This window comes from Tamandua tetradactyla (assembly GCF_023851605.1).
Source record: "Tamandua tetradactyla isolate mTamTet1 chromosome 25 unlocalized genomic scaffold, mTamTet1.pri SUPER_25_unloc_1, whole genome shotgun sequence".
NCBI lineage: Eukaryota > Metazoa > Chordata > Mammalia > Pilosa > Myrmecophagidae > Tamandua > Tamandua tetradactyla.
The window spans coordinates 147,134-152,642 of NW_027518256.1; the positions used below are offsets into that span (position 1 = coordinate 147,134).

The 5,509-nt window shown below is 41.7% G+C and overlaps 1 pseudogene; it reads left to right on the forward strand.

The window, feature by feature from the left end:
• The first annotated feature begins 1,123 nt into the window (after positions 1 to 1,123).
• On the forward strand, positions 1,124 to 4,528 carry LOC143673030 (nuclear pore complex protein Nup153-like; annotated as a pseudogene).
• Positions 4,529 to 5,509: the final 981 nt, after the last annotated feature.

The following is a 5,509-nucleotide window of genomic DNA, read 5'->3' on the forward strand; positions in this document are numbered from 1 at the left end:
AGACTGGGAAGAGCTCTGAGGGTTACAGTGAATATTCAAGAGGGCAGCGGTCTGGCTAAAGGTCGGCCAAAGTGTATGGAGAGCGTCTGACTTCAGAGGCCATGCTCCAATTTTGAAATAAAATAAATAATTCACTTTGCCACTCACTCTCAGTGCCGAAGACAAAAGACAAGTGCTCTGCCTTTTCCCTCCCGCCGTCGCCATTGATGCCACCGTTAACAGTGAACATTGGCTTCCAGATAATGTGAAGAAAGCTTCACATCTTATACTTCTATTGCACTACCATACTGCCAAAATCATCAGAGTAGGACACAAAGAAATCTAATCAATTAGCTAAATTTGGGCAAGAGAGGCAGAAAGAAAAATATCACAGTTCCTAAAAATCTCTTAGTCTTCACTTACTCATCCCTCCCTTTCTCCCCCATACCGCTGGGCAGCACCTAATCTTTATCCAGGCAGGTCCCTGATATTGAGGATTTAGTTCTAGACTACTGCAGTTCAGCAAGAATTGCAATAAACTGAATTCCACGTTGTGTTTTGGTTCCCAGTGCATATAAAAGCTATGTGTACAATATGCTGTAGTATATTAAGTGCTCAACAGAATTATGTTATAAAAAGCATGGCTATACCTTGATTAAAAACAACAGAATAGGCACAGCTGCGCTGTTCACAGCGGCGGGGCAGTTGCTGTGCTTAAAGGGAAGGCAAGCGGTGCCAGAGGCCTCAGGTACAGCAGTGACTGCCTGGGCAATGGGAATGAATTCCCACCGGCCGTGGGTTCAGAAGGACCCCAGCAGCGTGCGTGGCCTCCACGCCTTTCTCTGCCCAGCATCTCCATAGAGACCATGATGTCACAGGAGCAGGGCTCTGCAGGGGGCTACCAGACCTGAGCCAGTTTCTCAGTCTCTCTGCCACCAAGCCCCTCTCTGTCAGTGTGCACTGTTGCTCTACTGCCCTCTCAACCTCGCGGTCCCCGGGGTGCTTGTGGCATCATCCGGCGGACATCTGGGCCAGATCCCAGCAAGTATGGTCCCAATGTCCCGCCTCCGCCTCTTCCACACCCCTTATCAGCCCCATTACCCGCCCGGTTCATGGTCCAGACAAGGAGCTCCAGAGCCTCGCTATGGCCTCTGGAGCCGGACGACTAGGAGGGGGTGGCAGCAATATCCGGACATGACGTGGTCAACAGAGACCAGTTAATCCTTACATGCAGGGGCGACAGCAGCAACGGGGTATCCTTAGCAGGCTTACAGAATTGATTAGGAATATTATGCCAGGATGGCTGCAGAGATACTTCAATAGGAATTAAGATGTACACAGGTGCTCAGTAGACACAGGGGAAGTACCACGTGGACAGGAAAATAGAGAAGATGAACATCTCACGCTGACCTCTGAAGGGAGCTCCAATACTTGTGATGCGAGGATCACTCCTGTACCAAAAGTCGATAATACAGAAGAACTCTCAACAACTAGCACTGCTTCAAATTATGCAAATATGTCAAGTCCTTCTCTTCGTCAACACCACCTGAGATTCTCCATGTTGGAATCCCCTGCCTTACAGCACCAGCTTTTCACATCATTGACACTGCCAATTGGCAGTTCTGGATTTTCCCTTGTAAAGGAATTTAAAGACTCTGCCTCTCAGCATGATGATAATAGCTCAACTAACAGTGTTTTTTTTCAAGAGCTTCTGATAAAGATATAGCTGTTCCAAAGAATACTTCAGTACCACATCTGTGGTCCACAGAGGCTGAGCCATCTCGTGCACTCCCACAGCACACTGCTACCAGCTCAAAGAAACCAGTATTCAACTTGGCTGCCTTTGGAACACTTTCCTCTTCACTTGGGAAATCTTCAATCCTTAAAAAATATCAGCTTGGAAATTCTCCTTTTTACCCTGGAAAAACAACATACAGTGGGGCAGCAGCTGCTGCAGGATGGTCTAAACTATGAAGTACACCTTATCAGGCACCAGTTAGAAGACAGATGAAAGCTAAGCAACTCAATGCACAATCTCCTGGTGTGCTAGTTTAGCAGCTCAGCGAGTGTTATAATCCTTAGAGAAGATGTCCAGCCCTCTACAGGATGCAAAAAAAATTTCCTTTAGTTGTTTCTTCTCCTGTGAATTCTCTTGATAGAAGTGGTATTTATTCCACAGATTTTCATGCCAAAATGGTTAAGGTAAACTCTCTGTATCCCCCTGTTCAGAAACTCTTGATCCCAAAGCCAGTTTCCGTAGCAATAAATCACGCTGTACATTTTAAACCATCTCTAACCCCATCTCATGAATTGAGAAAGACTAATCAAAGAATAGTTCACAAGTACTATACTCAATATGAAAAAAGTTAGATACCAGGACAAAATAGAGAACAAGAAAGTGGCTTTCCAGATCCAAATTTCAGTCTGCCTTCAGGCAATGGGTAATCTTCTGGAATAGGGAATGAAGGCTGCAAAATAAGGGAAGAGAGAATACACTTCACTGCATCTAAATTGCCAGTGGAGCAGGACATGGAAGTACCAGTATTACCAAAAATCCCTCCATCAATCATCAGTTCTTCACTGACTTCCTGCAGTTTTAGTTCCTCTGTGATCACACCTTTCTCCCCATCAACCATCAGTCATTCACAATCATTAAACAATAAGGTACAAATGACTTCTCCAAGCAGCAGTGACAGTCCTGTGTTTACATTTTCATCTCCAATTATAAAATGAACTGAGACACAGGTACTATCTCCATCATCTGCTGGATTTCCATTTAATGTACCTACTGAAAATACAGAACTTTCTGACACCATTTGTTCTTCAGACCCAATGATAAGTACTTCAGCTCAAGATATCACTGCTGTGAATAGTCCAAGCTGTAAGAAGAAATCAGATGAAGATCCTGAGAGCACTTTTTGACATGCAAAATCTCTGAAATAAGGAAGTGTCCTAGATGTTCTGAAAACCCATGGTTTCATATCACTAAAGGCAGATTCTTTTGCTGCTCAGCATACTATGACAAGCCAAGTAGTTTATACAAAATCAGCAATAAGTAGCTTTACTTCTAGTGTAATTGGACTTGGGGGAAGTTTAAAAGCTCAATCATCATGGCAGTGTGATACACGTCTACTCCAGGACAACATTAGAGATGAGATGTGCATGGCCTGTCAGGCTGCAAAGTTGCCACCAAGAAGCACTTTTAAGCAGACTGGAATTGGCACACAAATATAAATGACAAGCCAACTGTCTCTACATCAGGGACAGGCTTTGGACACAAATTTAAGCCAACAGTAGGAACTTGGGATTGTGATACCAGCTTTGGCATGGACGTTGTTAACCCTGATCCTGCAGCTGTTGTTACTGTAGTGACATCTGAGAACAAAAGCAGCTTCAACTTTGGAACCATAGGAATTAAAAGTGCCAAGCAAACTTGGAAATTTAGAGCAAATCAAAGATGAGAAATCTTCAAAGTCAACATTTAATTTCAACATGATGAAACCATCTGAGACAGAATTACAACAGTCAACAAAGGCTGTTTTTGCTTATGGAGTTCAAACCAATACTATGGCTGATCGAAGAAAAGCAAAGCCAGCTTTTAATTTCTTAAACAACAGTTCCTCTAGTTCATGTACACCAGTCACTTCAGCTGGTTGTGGCATTTTGGTAGAACCATCACTTCATCCAATCCACCTGTGGCCACCTTTGTGTTTGGACAGGTCAGCAATCCTGTGAACAGCTCTGCCTTCGAGAACTCTGCTGAATCCAGCACATGTTAGTCTTTGCTATTTTCTCAAGATAGTTAACCAGCAACCACATCTAGCATTGGCAGAGCTGTCACTCTACATGTCTTTGATCTGGGAGCCAGTAGTAATTATACTTCAATCTCCAGTTTCAACTTTGGAGCTACAACCACATCTAGCTCTGCAGGATCCTTTGTATTTGGTACTGGACCTTCAACACTATCTGACAGTCCAGAATTTGGTGCTAAAATGACTCCAACATTTGGGTAAAGTAAAAGTGCCAACCAGCCTAATCCCCCAGGCTTTAGAACTGTATCATCTTCAATAATATTATTTTCAACTGGTTCTCAGCCTGAACCACCACCTACTTTTGGTACAGTACCAAGCAATAACCAGCCTCTCGTGTTTGCATAACAGCCTAGTTGGTCTGCATTTGTCTCTGGAAAACCTTTTTTTTTTTACATGGACAGGCACCGGGAATCGAACCCGGGTCCTCTGGCATGGCAGGCAGGCATTCTTGCCTGCTGAGCCACTGTGGTCTGCCCTCTGGAAGAACTCTTAATTCCAGTTTTGTTTTCCAACTTAGCAGCAGCACAACAAATTTCAACTTAGCAAACAATAATCCATCAGGTGTGTTCACATTTGGTACAAGTCCTGCCACACATGTAGTTCCAGCCCAGCCTTCAGTGTCAGGAGGATTTCAATTTAACCAGCGTCCAGCAACATTTGCAGTGGGATCAAATGGGAAACATACCTTTTCTTATTCAGGAACTTTAGTTTCTGTTCACAGGATGAACTGCTGTTAGATGCAGGAAATAAAGTCACAATGGCTTATACCCAGTAGTTTTATTAACAAGAGCTGGTGCTCTGCATTCAGATAAGGGATTGTACTATGTGCTGAATTTATCTGAAGTCAGAATGCCTAAGGAAAACTTTAACTTTGGGATTTTCCTCTTTGCTCTTTCTTTATAGAAAATCCCCACCCCAACCCACCCCTTTAAATAATAGCTAGACTGATGATTGATTCTTCATAAAAATAATATATGATGCAGCAAATTGCTCACTGATTTTACCTGGTCTGGGTGTACTCAGGAATAGAGCCTAAACCTGAATATTCGACTTTGTATAGAACCTCTTTGTCTGCACCTTAGCATGCATTGATAATGCATTTATGGAATTCTTTGAAGTTGTGGTTATATTTGAGGAGTTTTCTATATATTAGAGGGTGTTGAAATGATTTCTATGGTAAGTTTGTGTTGGTGTATGTGTGAAGCGAGTGAGTTGGGTGCATTGTGCACTAAAATATTCTGAAAGAAGAAGCCTGATTAACACTAGACCATGCACAGGACTTGTTACATCTATCTAGTTCTCAGTTTAATAATTATATGTTATTTCTATATTTTCCTTCTTTTGATTATCACCTGTCTTACCTTTTTCATTGTTCTGTTATAAAATATGTAAATATTATTTGTTTCTATACTTTTTTGGCATAAAATAAATTGAGAACTTGAAATTTTAGTTTTGTGCAGAAATTTTTTGTTGTTGTTTATTTGGTCTTGTCTAGATCTTACTATGTAAATCTCATTATTCAAAGTTGCCTTAATCTATTTGGAAGTTTTCTTAAAAATTGGTGATTGTTATGTGAATTTATTGATTTTTATGATCCAGGTTTTGTGGACCAAAATCAGTACTGTACAAAACATTAATCATATATTTTTATATTTACTGAAATGGAAATGACTTTTTAAAATGCTTTTATTGGCTAATCTTCATACACATACAGTCCA